General features: G+C 55.3%; 1 protein-coding gene and 1 non-coding gene across 2 annotated transcripts in view; both read left to right on the forward strand.

Annotated features, from left to right (window-relative positions):
- The window catches only part of LOC144273992 (uncharacterized), a 552,201-nt gene that overhangs the window by 70,880 nt on the left and 462,837 nt on the right, over positions 1 to 18,484 (forward strand). The window lies entirely within an intron of this gene.
- Positions 1,455 to 1,529, forward strand: TRNAN-GUU (transfer RNA asparagine (anticodon GUU)). Its single transcript has one exon. It is a non-coding gene; the product is annotated as a tRNA-Asn (tRNA).

Consider the following 18,484-nt stretch of genomic DNA (forward strand, 5'->3'; position numbering starts at 1 on the left):
AGGGCGGTAGTTCACACTCCACCGCGTATGTCAGCCTGCAATGCAAGGAGGGGGGTGCACCAGACGTCTCTCTTTTCCTTGCTCGCCTGGACCCAACCCCAGTGATGATAGGGGGGATTTCTGGTTGACTGTACCGGGCCTGCTACCCAGCAGTGTCTTGAGCCCACTCCCGGTGAAAATTCTCACCCTTCGTCTCACAAATAGGGTGCAGGCCGTATCAGGCCATACTGCGGTTGGCATTAGCTCCGCTCACCCCAGGGCCCTGGGCAGCAGATGGTTCAGATTCTCAGTTGGTTTTAAGAGCCGTGGCAGGAGAGGGGAGGTAGGAGCCCCTTAAAACTATATTGGGCACAGACAGGCTCCTGAGAAGTTTGATTTGTCCCATGGCCCCGTCCCCACTCTGCCCCTTCCCCCAAGGCCTCACCCTCGCGCCCCCTCTTCCTGCGCCCAGGGAGTCAGCGCCCACAGCAGATGTGTAAGACTAAGTGATGCATGTGTGTGTGACAGAGAGGGGGGGGGGGTTAGATAATTTCTGTATTGATAAACACAAGAGTTCAAAATGAGTCAGGCCTCAAAACCGTGAGACCCACTTAAAAATCATGAGACTTAAAATACTAAATGCAGAGTTTTTTTATCTGCTGGTTTGTGAGCCTTTGGCGGTCACGGTGTGGAACCAGGAAGAGTAGTGTCGTCCCCAGGGGGAGCCAGCAGGGCCGGGGCAGAGAAGGGTGTACAGTTCTGAGGGGGGGGGGCATGGCAGGGGGGCCCAGGCCCAGGCCCAGGCGAGTTCAGTTTCAACAGCTGGAGGTGGTGGTGCAGGGTGCGGGGAGACTGAGGCACATGTGCCGGGCTGGGCTACGTACACTCAGAGCCCTGGGTATAAACAGAGAGACTCAGCCTAAGCAATTGCTTGGGGTCCCCAGCAGTTCAAGGGGGGGGGGCCCTAGTCCCTTTTTTTATTATAAGAACTTGTCTGTTTTAGTATTGGGGGAGGGGCCAAAAGGCTACTTGGGGGGAGGGAGAGGAAGGGATGGGGCAGGTCAGAGCCTCTCCGCAAGCTAGGGAGAGAGAGAGAGATACAGACACCCCCCCCCAGTGCCTGTCTTCCCACTTCCACATTGTAAGGTGGGGGGGAGGACCGAGGGGACGGGGCCTCAGGGGAAAGGGTGGTGCAGGGGACGGGGCCCCGGTTCGGGCTCCAGTGGTCCCCCCGCCCCCCCAACACACACACTTTTAGGTACTTCCACTGCCCCGGAAAGCCGAGTGTGGGGGGACTGGGCTGTCGCCCCTCCGCAGCCAGCTGCTGCACACAGGGCCTGCTGGGGAGGGGCTGCGGCTCGCCTGGAAGCTGAGCCCAGGCAGGGATCGGGCTGCTGCTGCCGCCCCTCCCCAGCCAGGCTCTCCCCAGCAGCTGGCTATGGCCACTTGCTCCCTGACTGGGGCCTGGCTGCCCAGTCTCTGTGGCGCAATCGGTTTAGCGCATTCGGCTGTTAACCGAAAGGTTGGTGGTTCGAGCCCACCCAGGGACGCGGATCTGCTTTGGGCGGGGAAGGGATAGCTCAGTGATTTGAGCATTGGCCTGCTAAACCCAAGATTGAGAGTTCAATCCTTGAGGGGGCCATTTGGGATCTGGGGCAAAAAGTGGGGATTGGTCTTGCTTTGAGCAGGGGGTTGGACAAGATGACCGGCTGAGGTCCCTTCCAACCCTGATAGTCTATGAACAGGGGGAGGGGCGGAGCAGCAGGAGGACACAGCCCTGCCCCTCCCATCCACATGTCTGGAAGACGCGCCTAATATGGTATCATACGTCACTGGCCGACAGTCTATAGCGGGGGTGGTCAAACTACAGCCCGCAGGCCAGGGGACCCTCTTGTCCGGCCCCTGAGCTGCTGGCCCGGGAGACTCGCCCACTTCCCTGCAGCCTCAGGCCAGGCGCTCTCCCCGGCAGCTGGCTACGCTGCACTGCGCTGCGTCGGGGGAGGGCGGCTCTATCCCGCTCCCCGATGCACTTCATCATTCCATGTCGGTGTCCCCGGATCTCGTGGCGTGGCGTATTTAAGGAGGACACCCACGCCCAGCCCGAGCCATAAGCCCGGGAGGCAGCCACACAAGAGCGGAGAGCGCTGCGGGATCCTGACCGGCTAGAGCCTCTGCTCTTCGCCCGCTCCCCGGGGACAGACAGCTGGGTGCATTTCCCTTCGGTGTTGCTGACCTGCCCAGCTGAGCGGGGCTGCAGCCGCGGGACCCTCTCCCCGAGCCTGGCGGCTCCCGGCAGGGCAGCCCGTCCCCTCACTGCTCCCTCTGCCTGCCAGCCGGGTTCGCTCTGAGCCCGCTCCAGGGGACACGAGCCTGGGTAAGCTGCGAGCCAGGATCCAGGCGCCAGCTGCCCACGGAGTGATCAGGGGCTGGGGGTCTCCACCAGCAGGTGAGGAGGGGCTGGTGTTGTGCACGGATCGGGGAGGGGGCGAGCAGGGAGGTGCCGGGTGAGGTGGGGGAGGAGAAGACCTGGGCGGGTGCATCGATCACACTGGGGAACCCCGGGTCTATTGGGGAGGGGGCTGTGCGCTGACCAGATGGGGGAGGGGTCGGGCGGAGTCTATTGTGGAGGGGGCTGTGCTCTGATCGGGGGGGGCGGTATTTGGGAGGGGGCTGTGCGCTGACCAGATGGGGACGGGGGTGGGCGGGGTCTATTGGGGAGGGGGCTGTGCGCTGATCAGGCGGGGTCTATTGGGGAGGGGGCTGTGCGCTGACCAGATGGAAGGAGGGTTAAGGGGGGCAAAATAGGCGGGTAAACTGCAGGAGCTGAAGTTGCCTCCCCAGACAAGAACTCCGCTGCTGGGCAGCAAATCACGAGCGCGGATCGTTTTGGTGTGGAAGGGGAAATGATTTTTCTCTGCAGTGAGAGAAGATGTCTCCGTTGGTCCCCAGGGCAGACTTTGTTTCTTTGTCTTTTAACTGATGGGCCAAAGTGTCCTAACACCCGCTCTGAACCGTCGCGTGTCTCAGCCCGCCGTGTGGGGGGGTACGGGGCTGACCCTCACTTGGGGTCCCAAGCGAACCCTGGGGATGAGGCGCTGAAGGACGGGATCTTAGTGGAGGGCAGCTAAAGAGATTTTATTCTAGCAAAGCGCCAGCTCCCTGCCTAAAGCACCGATCTCCTGCCTGCTCTGAAATCCATCCACTGACTTGGAGCCTTGACAGTTTGTTTGCCTCCGGGCGGGGGGCCCACAGGGCCATTTGGACAAGGGATTTCTGAGATCCCCTCCTCCCCCAAACAAAGCCCCCAACCAGCTAAAATTGACCTGCTTTCCTTACAGCCAGGGCTGAGATCACTGCACCAGGGTTTTAAATGCATCCGACGCAGTGAGCTGTAGCTCCTGAAAGCTTATGCTCAGATAAATGTGTTCGTCTCTAAGGTGCCACAAGTCCTCCTGTTCTGTTTTTAGACGGCTGAGAGTTCTCCCAGCAGAGTGCAGGGCATCCCCCAGCCCTTTTGGGGAGATCAAATGACCATGTTATGAACCACTTTGATTCTAGGTTGGCCGGCTGCTCAGCCGGTGTGAGACTCACACGCCAAGCAAATCACGCTGTGCCCGTGCAGGGAGAGAGGGGAAGGAGCTTGAAAGCTAGTTATGACCCCAGGGGGAATGGTCCAGCCATTGAACCGCAGTGGGCACCATGAATTCATGCAGAACAGGTCCATCCATGGCTATGAGCCAAGATGGGCAGGGATGGTGTCCCTAGCCTCTGCCAGACGCTGGGAATGGGCAAGAGGGGATGGATCACTTGATGAGTCCCTGTTCTATTCATTCCCTCTGGGGCACCTGGCCCTGGCCACTGTTGGAAGACAGGACACTGGGCTGGATGGACCTTTGGGCTGACCCAGTGTGGGAGGTCTTATGCTCTTAGGAGTTCAAATCCAAGCCTTGGTAGGAAATCTGTATCTTAAAAAAAGGAGGCATCTTGCTCTAATCTGCCTCTCTCCAAGGGTTTTTATTATTATTATTATTTATTTTGGGGAAACGTAATCCAAATACAGCAGAATACTCAGAAGGTGCTAACCCTGTCTTTGAAATGACAATGAATTCCACATGCAAATGCTTGCTGGGAGCGGAGGATGAGAAGGACGGAATAGTGGCTGGGAATAGGGGCAGATAGGGGTTGAGGTTGGGGGCTAGGTGGGTTGGGGCACTGAGAAGGAAGGAGCGGGGGAGAGGGATGGGGACTGGGGGAGAATAGGAGCAGGGGTGTGTGGGCCGTGATCTGGCACCTCCCAGCCCATATATGGCTGACACCCCCATGGGACCTGGGAGCTGGAAGGCCTTGGCCTGTTCTTGTTGAGTCTGAGCCTGTTTCCCTAAAACTTCCCATGTGTGCCTGTCCCTTGTGCGAGTGGCAGGATCGGGGGGAGGGAGGAGGGCCCTTGCCAACTCTGTAGTTCTGACCCCACCCTCTGTGCCTTCCATCCTCATGTGAGCATGGTTCTGGGGGGCCATTGCTTTTGAGGGAGGGTCCTGTGCCCCTCCCTCCCAGTGATCCTCGACCCCCTCATGTGAGCTGGGCTCTGTGGGTCCCTGCCCCTCTGGGGGTGTCTGAGCACCTCTTCCTGCATCCCCTGTGAGCCAGTATGTGGGGAAGCCCTACCACTGTGGGTGTGGAGCGGAGAACAGGCATACTGGGAGCATGCTCCAACAACACACCGCTGACACCAGGGTGAGGAGCTGAGTCCGGGCACGCTTGGTGCATATCCCAGGCTCTCCAGCAGTGGGGATGAGAATATCCACGGCCATGAATAGAGCAGTTCCAGAATATCGAGTTCAGCAAATCTCAACCACCTAAAAGCCAGGAAATACAGGTACGTGCCCAGGTAGCCGTAACTCCGCCCTCTGAGTGATGTCCCAACAGGTCCATCATACGCTCACACTCGGCCTTTTCACTGTCATGGGCAGGAGCTGCCTCCGCTTGCCCAGTGCTCAAACACTAAGCATAATCCCTGCACAATACTGCACATGTGAAATGTACCAACCACTTCCCACTCACTCACTGGATACCATCTAACCTTAGACTTTCCCTTACCCACCATTCAACCCACAGCCTGCTCTGGCATCCCACCTCACTGCTGCCAATCCCCGTGGCAAGACCCCCCCAGTGCCTTGCTACTGAGACAACATACACAAGTTTGCAACAAAATGAGGCAGACTGGATCCTCAAGGTACAAGGCTTCCGGCGCTTTGATGGGGTGGGGGCAACCCCTGGTTTCCTCGTAGCCCAGTCACAGCTCGGACACTCCTCAAACTAACGCCTATCACCTCTCTCGACCTGCCCCACCCTTCAGTACAGCTACAGGTCCCACAGTGAGTGCAGCTGCTGTACATGCCGATAATCCCAGTGCCTATTGCCTGCTCCAGGGAGCAGCGTTGAGGTTGCCTGGGCATGGACCGTAACTCTGTAATTCCCAGGTTTCTGATGCTTGAGTTTTGCCGATGCCCATGTCCTGGAAGGGAAGGAGCTGTCCCTGCCTGGCAAGCCGGACCTCTGCCTGCATGAAGTCTCTGCTGTTTAACTGATTTCAGATTCCTGCCCCTGGTTGGAGCTGAATTCACACTGCTGCGGGGTGGCGGGGGGGGACAGTCTCTCGGAGCCCCACAAGTCTTGTCCATCCCAGCGGCCTTTCAACCCTCTGGCTCTCTTTCTGTGCATGCTCAGTGTAGTCCAGGGGTTCTCAAACTGGGGGTCATGAGGTTATTATGTGGGGGTTACGAGCTGTCAGCCTCCACCCCCAAACCCTGCTTCATCCCCAGCCATTATAACAGTGTTAAATATATTAAAGTGGTTTTTAATTTATAACGGGGGTCACACTCAGAGGCTTGCTGTGTGGAAGGGGTCACCAGGACAAAAGTTGGAGAACCACTGGATAATCCATTTGGTTCTTGGGCTGGAGGCACAACCCTAAAAGGAGACGCACGCGCTTTTGCTTCTCGTGTTCTCCGTTTTGCTCCGGCTGGTGGGGCTGCAGGGGTAGCTGCTGCCCCTGTCCCAGGCTGGCTAGGGGGAAGGGAGGGACAAGGACCCTGGGCTGGAAGCACTGGGAACGAATTCTCAGCCAATCAGATTGTGGGGCGTGACACCAGGAGCATGGGCGAGGGTATGAAGCCAGAGAACTGGGTGGGGAATGGAGGGGCAACAGCTCCGGAGCCCATTGGGGTGGCATTGGGACAGGGGTGCTTGGGAGAGACACCACTGGTCACAATCCTGTAAGTGGGGAGTGGATGAACACGAGTGAATGTCACCATGTGCCTGAGCGATCCCAGCAGGCCAGGGCCAAGGACTGAAGTGAGATCCCTCCATCTGGTCCCTCCAGGGCGTGGTGAGGGGATATAAGGGGGGAATCCTGATACGGGGACCCCACAACCGGTTCTAAACAATAGAGGCAATGTCGTGACTGACAGGTCTGGGAGGAACTGTCCGAGCTCCCCTTAGAGAGAAGCTTGCCACGTTCAGACAATCTGCATGGGGCCAGGAGGTGACCAGCCCTGCAAACCAGCTGCCCAGCCACCCCAGAGGGGCCTGATCCCAACCCAGCGCTCGCCTGGAGCCCAGATGGATCCAGCAGCTTCTCCCTCTGCCAAGGCACCGCAGCCCACAGGGCATCTTCATGGCAGGGATGGGCCTGGCACAGCCCCAGTTACCGCGCTTCTCTGCCCAGGACAGGGACAGGGAGAGGCTAAACATGACCCTGCAGGGCTGAGCAGCAGCAGGTGCAGCTGGCTGATCCCTGTGCGGATCCCCCCATTGGGATCTGATGCAGCTGCTCTTTGGGGGCAGGGAAGGGGCCCTATGGCCAGGCAGGGGGTGCAGCTGTGTGTGCAATGGGTGCAGGGGATGGAGTTGCGGGGGAGGTTGTGGGAACTGGAGTGGGTGGGATGAGGGATTTCACAACAGCTGTAACGAGTGGACTGAAATGGTTCCATTGATTTTTTTTTTAGGAAAAATTGGGTGTTTGATTCAAGGCAAGTTTTTGTGGAAAGTGTTGGCTTTAATAGAAAACATTCACTGTCTTCCTGGAAAATTCAAAAACCAAAAATTGTTCTGTTTTCAATCATTCTGGACTAATTTTTTCTGATTCTGGTAGAAGATTTTGGCAGGGTTGGCCATTTTTGTCGGAAGTTTTTCTTGTTCTAGCCCTCCTGGCTGGGGAGAAAAGCTTGAAAAGGTGACCCCTAAAGGCTCCACCACCAGGAGATCAAGAACAGAACCCAAAGTTGTTTTCAAAATCTCATCTTGTTTCAGCCAATCTGATGGTTTTGGGGGGCTCTGACTTGTGATTTTTGGTCACTGGGGGTTGGCCACATAGGCTAGAACCAGCTTGGCCAGGATCCAGATGTTAACCCCAGTGTAGAGCGCCCTGGCAGTGGCCCATACCCATCAGCTGTGGGGGACAGGAGAGAGATTTGATGTGTTCCCTGAAGTTCAAATTAGCAAGAGAAGCGGCCAGGGAGAAGCATTATAAACTGGGGGATCAGTGACATTCAGGACGAGGCAACATTGAAAATACTCCGCAGTGTTACAGTTACTTTGCTCTGACGCTCTCAGCCCTGGTGGAGCAGAGCCCCCGGCCCTTCCCTGAACACACCCACAGATACCCCTGCAATGGGGGTCCAGAGCTCGGAGCGGGGCAGGAGGACCCCTGGGCACCAACTCCTCACCGCACTCTCCTCTCCCTGTTCTCTCTCTCTCTCCAGATCCAGCCAGCCGGAGCGGGGTGGAAGCTCCTCCCGCCCCAGGGACCCCTTGCTGCAGCTGTCGTGAGTAAGTGTTGGGGAGCTAACCCCTCTCCCAGGCCGGGATCTCGGTGTCTGGGGGTGGGGGAATTTGCTGGGGGGTGTCTCTGTTCTGCGCTCTCACAGCCCCGGTTTCCTCTCTCTGTTAAATCTCCTGAGGTGGGATCCACCTTCCACCCCTCTGCTGACCTGCCTCTGCCCCTCTCCTCTCTCTGCCAGGCCCCTGCCTTCGCTTGGAGCTCTCGCCGGGGAGGGGCTGCTGCTGCTGACTCTGCTCTGAGCTCTGCCTGAGGCTGGGGGAGATGCACTCTGCTCCTGGAGGGGTCAGGAACCGAAGGTAGAGAGCATCTTGCAGGGGTTCCTGTTTCAAACCGATCGCTGCACCCAGGGCCTGCTGCACTGGGAGAGCCATCGAGGGCCTGATTCTGGGAGCTGCCTCCTCTGAGAATCGGCCCAGAGATGCCTGGGAACTAGTTCATGGTTTGAGATTGTCTAGCTCGGCATTTGTCCAACTGGGAGTCCTGACCCAAAAGGGGGTTGCAAGGCTTTGGCGGGGGGAGGGGGGGTCAAGAGATCACAAAAATATTCTCAGGGGAGGGGGGCAGGAGGGGAAGAGGGCTACAACAGCTGCCCCTCTCCAGCTGCCCAGCTCTGAGGGCAGTGCCCCACCCGTAGCAGCCCAGAAGTAAGGGTGGCAATACCATGCGTATGTTTCTATGAGTCCGTACATTAACTTGCTATGACTGTTTGGGGGTCGGGGGTTGTCATAGCCTGAAATACTTTCAAAGTGGGGCCAGCAAAAACAAAAGTTTGAGAAGCCCGGATCTAGCTTATTCTGATACTTGTTGCTCCCAGCCTTCCCCCAGCTGGTTTTATAGAGCTGGTGAGGCTCTTCCTCCTCATCTAGTGTCCGATGATAGAAAAGCAAGAGGGAAAAAAGTGATCCAGGCAACTACAGACCCATGCATCTAAGCAAAAAGAAAAGGAGGACTTGTGGCACCTTAGAGGCTAACCAATTTAGTAGAGCATAAGCTTTCGTGAGCTATAGCTCACTTCATCGGATGCATTCAGTGGAAAATACAGTGAGGAGATTTATATACACACAGAACGTGAAAAAATGGGTGTTATCATACACACTCACTTCAGATGAGCTATTACCAGCAGGAGAGTGGAGGAGCGGAAAGAAAACCTTTAGTAGTGATAATCAAGGTGGGCCATTTCACTCTCACAAATCTTGGGAGAGAGGCCAGTCCTTGACTACAGACAGCCCCCCAACCTGAAGCAAATACTCACCAGCAACCACACACCACACAACAGAACCACTAACCCAGGAACCTATCCTTGCAACAAAGCCCGTTGCCAACTGTGTCCACATATCTATTCAGGGGACACCATCATCGGGCCTAATCACATCAGCCACACTATCAGAGGCTCGTTCACCTACACATCTACCAATGTGATATATGCCATCATGTGCCAGCAATGCCCCCTGCCATGTGCATTGGCCAAACCGGACAGTCTCTCCGTAAAAGAATAAATGGACACAAATCAGATGTCAAGAATTATAACGTTCATAAACCAGTCGGAGAACACTTCAATCTCTCTGGTCACTCGATCTCTGACCTAAAAGTTGCTATATTACAACAAATGACTTCAAAATGACTTCAACAAAATGACTTCAAAAACAGACTCTAACGAGAGACTGCTGAATTGGAGCTAATTTGCAAACTGCATACAATTAATTTAGGCTTGAATAAAGACTGGGAATGGATGAGTCATTACACAAAGTAAAACTATTTCCCCGTGTTTATTCCCCCACCCCCACCCCCCACTATTCCTCAGAAGTTCTTGTTAACTGCTGGAAATAGCCCACCTTGATTATCACTACAAAAGGTTTTCTTCTCCCCCGCCCCACCACGCTGGTAATAGCTCATCTGAAGTGAGTGTGTATGAGAACACCCATTTTTTCACGTTCTGTGTGTATATAAATCTCCTCACTGTATTTTCCACTGAATGCATCCGATGAAGTGAAGTGAAGTGCATCCAACTATACTCTTAGCCCAGCAGAAGAATCTGTCCTATCTCGGGGCCTCTCCTTCTGCCCCTGCACTTATTCCCTTCACCTGGGGATAGGTTCAGTTCAGCTACTACTCCTTTCATGGCCATCTCACCCTGGGACAGCCTGAAACTGGAAACCTGTGTTCGAACAGAAACTGTTTGCTAGGAAAGGTGCTGAAGACACAATGGAAGAGGAAATCCTTTGGACTGGATTGAAACTATTCCAAAGGAAAGTGAATGAGAGAAAATGTCCAGCGTTACCCTCCTAGCGAAAGAAAAGAATTAAGGTCAGAAAGGACCATTCTGTCCATCTTCTGTGCAACACAGGCCCTAGAACGTCACCGAGTACTTCCTCCAGAAAACCTACGACATGGGACTGAGCCAGAGCACGTCTTCTGGAAAGACATCTCCATGCATTCGAGCCAGCTGGTCAGAAACAATCTTTCTTCTGCAGTGACGTGATGTTAAAGGACATGGAGACGAAGAAAACCTCGACTCGGATTGTTGCTGGAGCTGAAGCAGAGAGGCCAGGACAAACACGGCTAGGGCCCAGGCCTGACTATCAGCAGATCTGCCGTTTTCTATTCCTGGCTTTTTGACCATGAGCGAATCACTTTGCTTCTCTGTGCCTCAGCTTCCATCACTATAAAATAAAGCTAATCAAGGTTCTGTTTTTTTCTCTCCTGTTTTTCAAGGCGGGACACTTAGAAACATTTGGGGCCTGTCAACGCTACCGGACCAGAGTGTATTTGTAAGCTGATGACCCCCACATGTTGTTCAGAAGCTATGGATGACACAAACTCCTCAGGTTGTTCTGTGCTTAGCCCCTATGGCACAGCTGGGCCGGGCGGCCTTTTCTCACTGTGCTGTGTGGAGCAGGTTCTGGGCACTAGGGATATGAAGAGGCTCTCAAGGACTAATTCTTGAAAATAAATATCAATGCACTGCAACCCAAATAAAAAATCACTGCTGCTAACATTGGTGGGTGATGAAATAGTAGTAGCGTGGTAATTAATGATAAGGACAGGGCAGTGACACAGAGCAATCGGATCCCTTGAGAAGCTGGACCCATTCAAAGAAAACACGTTTGAAAATAACCAAAGGAAGGGTCCTATAGCTAGCAACAAAGCATGCAGGCCACACCTACAGAGTGGGGAAGTGTATCCAGGAAAGCACTGACTGTGAAGAGGATTTCGGGGCCATGCTGGGCAAGCCATTCAACATGAGCACCCGGGGCGATGCTGTGGTGAAGGGGGCTAACGCCATCATTAGATGTATGAAAAGAGCAGTGAGGCGCAGAGGGAGGTGACACACCATGAGGAAGACTGATCATGGAATCCTGCATCCAGTTTTGGCTTCCACCTTTGAAAAACGATTTTGAAATCTTGGAGATGGGGCAGCAAAAAGCAATGAAACATTTCGAGGGCTGGAGAAAAATGCCTGCTCGTGAGCCATTGAAAGAGCTCATCCTGTTTAGATGATAAAAAAGATCGGGAGGTGACGTCATTGAAGTGTTGAAGTGACTTCATGGAGAGAAAATATCGGGTATTAAAGGGCTCATTAATCTTGCAGAGAAAAGCATAACAAGACCCAGTGGCTGGAAACTCAAAAGAGACCAATTTGTATTCGAAAGAGGGCACACATATTCAACCGTGAGGATGAGTCACCAAAGCAACAAACTAGAAAGGGAAGTGGTGGGAATTCCCCACCTCTTGATTTCTTCTAATGAAGACTAGATGCCTTTCTGGAATGTGTGTAGTCAAAAACTAGCTCCTATGCTCTACAGAAAGCATGTGATATGCAGGGGGTCAGATGACATGCTCTAATTGTCTCTTCTGTCCATAAAGTCTGCTAATTTATGAAAAACTGAGCGTAGCATGGGGAGAAGCCTCTGATGTTTTACTGTGTGGTTGGTGTCATCCCCACAAGGAAGAGTCATTGAGTGGGGTGATCCAGGGGAAGCAGCTGAAACATCCAATGTGGCTGGACAGGGGCAGGACATCAGCACTGCAGGGGAGGCGTGGGTGTGGCAGTGACATCACAAGGGCCTTTGGCAGGACTTCAGCTTATTGGACAAAGGTGGCGGGGAGGCGATGATCTCACAGAGAGATCTTGACATCAGCCAGGCAGGACAGGGGTGCAGGACAGGGGCAACCTCGGAGATCCCTGTGGCTTTGCTTCAGCACGTCTCCTTCTCGAGGTCTCTCCTGGAGGACTGAGAGAGCATTCACTTGCACGTACGTGAGCGCAAGGAGGACCCTCTTCGGAGTTTTCTCCTTTTCTTTTAGTGGTTTTGCGAGAAAACAGACGTCCGTGTATAGAAGGTAAGAGCCTCGGAGAGGTTTGGAACCTGTTCAGTCTGATCCATGAGGTGCCGGCTGATTTTTAGGAAAGGAAAACACTAGATTGTGGGGGCAGCATTTTATTTCCGACCTAGGACTTTGTCCCTTAGAATTACTGGGGACATTGGGGTTTCTCCTTTTTGTTTTCCCTTTTCCTCTGTCCCTCCTACCTTTCTCTTCTTGCTTCCTTTGTCCTTTTCCTCTGTTCTCCTCCCACCACCAGGAGCTCTGTGGGTGGGGCGGGGGCGAGGGGGGGGTTGTGGGAGGCCCTCACAGAGAGGTGAGACTGGACTAGTGCTCCGAGAGTGATCCCCTCGGTGGTGACCAGGGCCATTCTTTGGGCTATTTGATGAGAACGCTTAGCCTCCCACCCCTCAAAGTCCCAACCTTGATTGGCTGAGGAGGGGGGTATTAACAGGGGGAAAACTCTGGTCTTTGTTGTTCTCTTTTATGACCAAGCAAATAAGTCACAACCAGTTAGATGTTTGACCAATGTGGACGCTGCTCTCCATTCATTGTCTCGGAGAAGTTCGTGATCCTCTCAAACATTCCAGTTCTTCTGAAATAATTGCTGAATAATTACTATGAACAATTGTTGGTCTGTAGCTTATTTGAGAGCAACTCTGCTACTGACTGGCTGCATCAGCTAAGACAAGTCACTGCTCCTTTCTCAGCCTTTGTTTCTCCTTCTGTCAAGTACGAATAACAATCCTCTCCCACCTACCTCACCATGGGTGGATGCTAGGGATCCACTGAAGAGTGTCACTCGGAGCAGTGCAGACTAGGGGGTGTCCTATCGCACTGAGCCATAGCAGATTATGACCTAATATTCGATTTGATTTCTCTTTTATTGTTTTGAAATTGTGAAGAGCAGCAACTACTTAGCTCAGACTGAAGCATCTCATCTAATTTTCTTGAGCACAGTGTCTCCCCTTTGTGTACGATGAGACAGTTTAATGCACTATGATAAACAGGAGATGCTCTTCTTTTGCAAACAAATATTTTTGCAAAGAATTTTACTCCTACTTGTTACGATTTCAAGAAACAAAGTGGTTTCGTCTGAATGGATTTTCTGACAGAAAACGGTTTCCATGCAAATGTTCATACCTTATTTCCTGGGCTTTATCCCTGCCTCCGGGGGGGGGTTGTTGTCTGTTAGTTAGAACAGGAGTTAGGACTGTTGTCTTCTCTTTCTGGCTCCGTCCCCATTTTGCTGAGTGACACCTTGGGTAGGTCCAACAGGAACAGAGTCAATTCTCTAACTCCAGACAGCAGGGAGCCTGGGTGAGATAAGGGATGTAAAGGCCGTCTGCGAAGGAGAAAGGGATGTTTTCAGGTGTTGAATGTCAAGAATTCTAAACTTTGCTAAAATGGCTAGTCTTGGGAAACAAGAACTAGTTGGGGCCAAACTTTAACCATTGTCTTTTTTAAAGCCCATTCAGGGATGTGAGTCCCAGAGAGCCATAGAGAGGGGGAGCAACTTGCCCAAAGTCCCACAGTTCAGTAGGCAGCAGTGGAAGCAGGAGTGACCCTCCCTCTCAAAGGCAGGGGGACCAGCCATTAGGGTCTGGTTGCAATTGCCAGCTGTGGGAGGGAGTGTGCAGCAGTGGTTAGTGAAGGGGTCCATCCATGGCTCTGACACTCAGTGTGACCCTGAGCTGGTAGCTGAGGCCCGTTTGCCGTCAGTAGGGTTGGGGTCCCATCACTACAGCCCAGTGGGGTTGGGAGACTCCAGGAAGGTGTGTAAAGTGCTGGGATGTCAGGATCCTGGAGGCGCTGTCACCTCCGCCCTAGGGCAGTGTTCTGCACCACCCTGCTGCTGGCTGAGTTTCTCCGTCCCTTGGCAATAAGACAAATTCTTGTTTTTACAGCCAGTCAATCGCCCTCGTGTCATCACCCTGCCTGCTGGCTGGGCAGGGTAACTCCTGAGGTCACCACCCTCTCCAGCCTGCCTTGGGCTTGGAGAGTGAGGAGGAGGGCGAGGGACGTCTGCTGACCCTGAACATCCGCCATCCATCATCCCATCACTGAGAGCAAGTGAGTGGCATTCAGGTTCCTAGGTGTCTTCCCCTGTCTGTGTGGGGAGAGGCAGAAACAGGGGAAGAGAATATCTCCAAAGGGGGATTTCATTTGCAAACAGCCCCCAAGAGCCCCTCACTCTTAGGCCAGGCAGGGGCTTCTCCAGAGCCGTCTCCAGTGTGTTTGGAAAGGTTCCAGCAATGGGGCTCCCAGCCCTTCCCTTGTGGGACACTGTTCCCCAGGCTGAGAGTCTCTGAGCTGGGCCAGACCCTGTGAGCTGCTGAGCCTGGAAATCAATGGGGAACGAGGAGGGCTCTGGTCTTCCTGTGCTTATGGTCTTTGTGACTTTGATGTGGAGAAGGTTTTCGCAGGAGAAGTCCGGGCTCCTGGGTTCTGTTCCTTCTCTAGCCTGGGTGGGAGAGTGGCCTGGGACGACAGGAGGAGGCTGCTTGTCCAGAGTAACCGGTGGTCTTTGGGACTGACCCCATTGCTGGAAAAGGATGAGACTTCCTGGTTATTGCAGCAGCAGGGATTACGAGGGGGAACGTTGGGAGCAGATCATGTAATGAACTCCGGCCCGTGTATGTAGATGGCACTCCCTGCACTCCTGTGGGGGCAGAGGGGGCGGCTGTGGTTGGAGCAGGGAGGAGGAGGAATGGAAAAGGGCCAGGAGTGAAAGGCTGCCTTGAGCCCAGACTCACCCGTACTCCCCACTCGGTTCCAGGATGGCCAGGCTCCTGCGGATGTTGCGGAGGAAGGCTCTGCAGGTGGCCCCAGAGCCTGAGGGAAGCAGCTGCCGTCTTCCCAAGGGGCAGAGCAACCCCTGCGTCCCCGCTGGCGGGGAAGCAGCTCCCGTCCAGGCCAGACGGCGGAAGTGCCCGGCCTTCTGGAAAAGGCCCCCGGCTCCCGGCGCAGGCGCCGAGCTGGGAGAGGCCCCGACCAGGCCCCAGTGGAGCTGGCCCAGGCTGCGGTTTGGCAGACAGGACCCAGCCCAGGAGGGGCACCGGGCAGGCTGGCTCTGGGGCTTGTTGTGTGGGCAGCAGCGGGCCCAGGAGCCCAGCCCTCCTTCCCATCAGGAGGCCTCGCCCTGCCTGGTCTCTGAGGCCCTTCCAGCCCCCGCCGGCCAGGAGGGGGAAGGTCCCTGTCCCAGCACCGGCAGCTCAGCAGGGGACAGCGGCAGCACCTGGGCCTCTGGCAGCAGCCAGGCCGACGGGCGCCACTGCTTTGTTCCAGGTGAGGAGCCAGGCTGGGCTGAGGGAGGGCTGAGGACGGGATGTGAACACGCTGGGCCCAGACGCTCTCCCAGGGATACGGGGGGGGGCGTTCCCAGCCCAGGTGTCTGGCCTGAGCCGCGCGAACCCCACGGACAGCAGCAGCCGTCACACAGCTGCCCCTTCCACACGGGGACCTGGGGGTGGGGGCGTGAAGAGCTGCTGCCAGTTGGTCCTTGCTGCTCCGGGCGGGGGGAACAGGCACCTCCCCTGGAGTCCTGGGCAGGGGACGGGGGCTCTGCTCTGGGCTTCGGCAGCTGTTGGGGGCTGAAGGCATCCCTGAGAGGGAGGTTTGGGGCCCCATCTGCCCTGGGGGCCTGAGGTGGGAAGGGGGGTCTTGAATCCTGCTCTTCCCACCACGCCCCTGTCCTTCCCTCCCTGATGCAGGGACCCCCCTGGATTCGGAGCAGGAGGAAGGGGTGGACGTGGCCAAAGATGAAGCTGCTCTCAAGGTCATCCGAGAGCAGCTCCAGTGCAGAGATAAGGTACAAATGTTCCCCACCTGGGCTGGAACCAAGATTGCCCTGTCCCTTCCCAGCATCCCCACCCCCTGCCGAGGGTCTTGTCCCTCCTGATCCACCACCCCTAATGGGGCCCTTTTACATCCATGATGTGGGACCCCCAAGATGGGGGTGTTTATCCCACAACAGCCGAGGTCGTCTCCCCCGACAGGCACTGTCCCAGTTCCTGATCCTGCTTGTGTAGGAGTGGTGGGGGATTTGGATAATCGGCGGGTCACCACAATTCCCCATTGAGGCCTGAGCCCTGGAGCTGGTGTGGGTGGGGCAGGAAGGTCCCTCGCTAACAGGTTCTCTCTCGCTATACCCCACTCCTGGTGGGTCCAGGATGAGGGGCAGCAGCTCCTGTTCCTTCAGGCCATCTACCCCGCATGTCTGGCTGCACGGGAGAGAGGGGAGGACACGCTGGAGCCGCGCTGCTGCAAGGCGGCTGTGGTGAAGAGGATCGTGGTGAGTGAGACACGCCATACGGCAGCTGGCGAGAGGAGTGAGACATGGGATTGGCAGGGGTATGGCCAGGCTAATGGGTGGGGGCTGGGTACTGTTGGAGGGGGCAGCAGAGTGCAGGGATTGCTGGGGCTGAAGACTTGGGAGAAGAGAAGGGAGAAATTCTGAGATTGGTGGGTAGTGGGCAGGGGGGGAATTGTGGGGCTGGAGGGCAGCTGAGAGTGGGGGACAAGGAATCACATGGTCCCAGCTCGGTCATCGGGATGGGGCTGAATGGGGGCAGTTTTGACAGGGAGGAGGAGAGAAGGGGATTGGGAGTGAGCTGGGCAGGAATCCGGGAAGGGGGACAAGTCGGATGGGCAGGAAGGAATCGGAGGAGCGGGAGGTTGTGGGGGATCCTGCTGGCCATGTGGGGCACTGGCTGTGTCATCTCCTCACTGGGAGGTGTCGGTCGGGCCTGAATCTTACACGCTCCTTTGTCTCCTTCGCGTCTCACAGGAGCTCATCGAGGAGCTTCCCGATGACTCGTCACCCAGCGCCGTCCTCGCCCACGCCCTGGCTGCAGTGGGCAACCTCTGGTACCGACACAGCCCCACCCCCGCACCCCGCTGGCTCCCGTCTCCCCAGTGCTGCTCAGGCCAAAGGCTGGGAGTCACCGTCACTGTCCCTCCCCGGTCACCTCCCAAGAGTGGCGCCTCTGGCAAGATGGTGGGGTGGGAAGGTTCACTCTCTCCTGGCAGGGCTCTTCTTTTCACTCCCATAACATGACAGGGGCCTTAGGGAGGGGCTCACTCCCGGGCTCAGATACATGAGGGGCTGTAGGCTCCAGGGAACAGGAGCTATTCCTGTCCTGCCACTGTCTGTCTGGGATGCCTTGGCCTTGCCATTCCCTAGCTCAGTGCCTCAGTTTCCATTCTCACCAGCCTGTGCCTCTATCCCTATGGGTTAGTGTCCGTGTTGGCGACAGTCCCACCCTCGTACTGCACAGTCTAATACCAGCTCCTCTCTCTTGCCAGCACCATGAAACCTGCCCTGGAGCCAGCCCTAGAGACCCACCTCTTGCGAGCTGCCCTTCACTCCGTCTTCACCCTGGGCACGGAGAAGGACACCACCTACATCCAGGTACCTCCTCCTCCTCCATCCTCTTACTTTTCCAGAGTGGTCCTTGGTCCCTGCTCCCTTGATTAGCTGGAGCTCCAGATTTAGGGGTGGGATAGCGGAGTTGGAACAAGCTGCAGGGTTGGATCCTTCCCTCCAGCAGGGAAGAGATTACCCCTCCCTGGGGGATTGATTGATTGATTGATTGATTGATTGATTGATTGATTGATTGATTGATTGATTTCTTTCTTTCTTTCTTTCTTTCTTTCTTTCTTTCTTTCTTTCTTTCTTTCTTTCTTTCTTTCTTTCTTTCATAAGCCATGTTTTACCCAGAAGCCCAGCTTCCATCCATAGCAACTTGGCTGTTTCATACTCTTCTGCCTACAAGGCCCTCTGCAGAGACCTGCTAAGCTCATGGATTAAAGGTCCAGGGGTCATCAATTCTTGCGAATTGCCTGCCGTGGGATGTGAAGGAGAGAGGCCAGGAGATGTGTTTGGAGTCTCCCCAGTGCTTCCCAGAGACCCCTCTTCCCATCCTGTGGCAGGTGTAGGCCCAGATTCCCTAACTCTGACCCATGCTTTGCAGGCTCTGCACAAAGTCATCCCAGAGGTCCTGGATGCCATGCTGGGGAACCTGCTGGCAGAGTCCCCAGACACAGACAGGCTCCACTTCATCTTGGAGGTGAGCCCCATTTCACCTGAACTCTTTGGGGGACTGGTAAGGAGAGACTGGAAGATCCATTTTCTACTGTGTCCTCCTAGCTGGGTCCCCAGTGGGCCGTCCTTGGTTGGGGAGGTCAAGGATCAAGCAATGCAGTGTCAGGTCCTTCCTTCTTGAGGGACAGAGGAAGGAGCTGGGACTTCAAGCCAGAGCTCTGCCTGGTTCTGCTGAGCACTAACCACAGGGCTCCTGGCTGTCTTGGGGAGTGAGAGTCTGAAAACCCACCCTT

This window comes from Eretmochelys imbricata, chromosome 14, assembly GCF_965152235.1.
Source record: "Eretmochelys imbricata isolate rEreImb1 chromosome 14, rEreImb1.hap1, whole genome shotgun sequence".
In the NCBI taxonomy this organism is placed as follows: domain Eukaryota; kingdom Metazoa; phylum Chordata; order Testudines; family Cheloniidae; genus Eretmochelys; species Eretmochelys imbricata.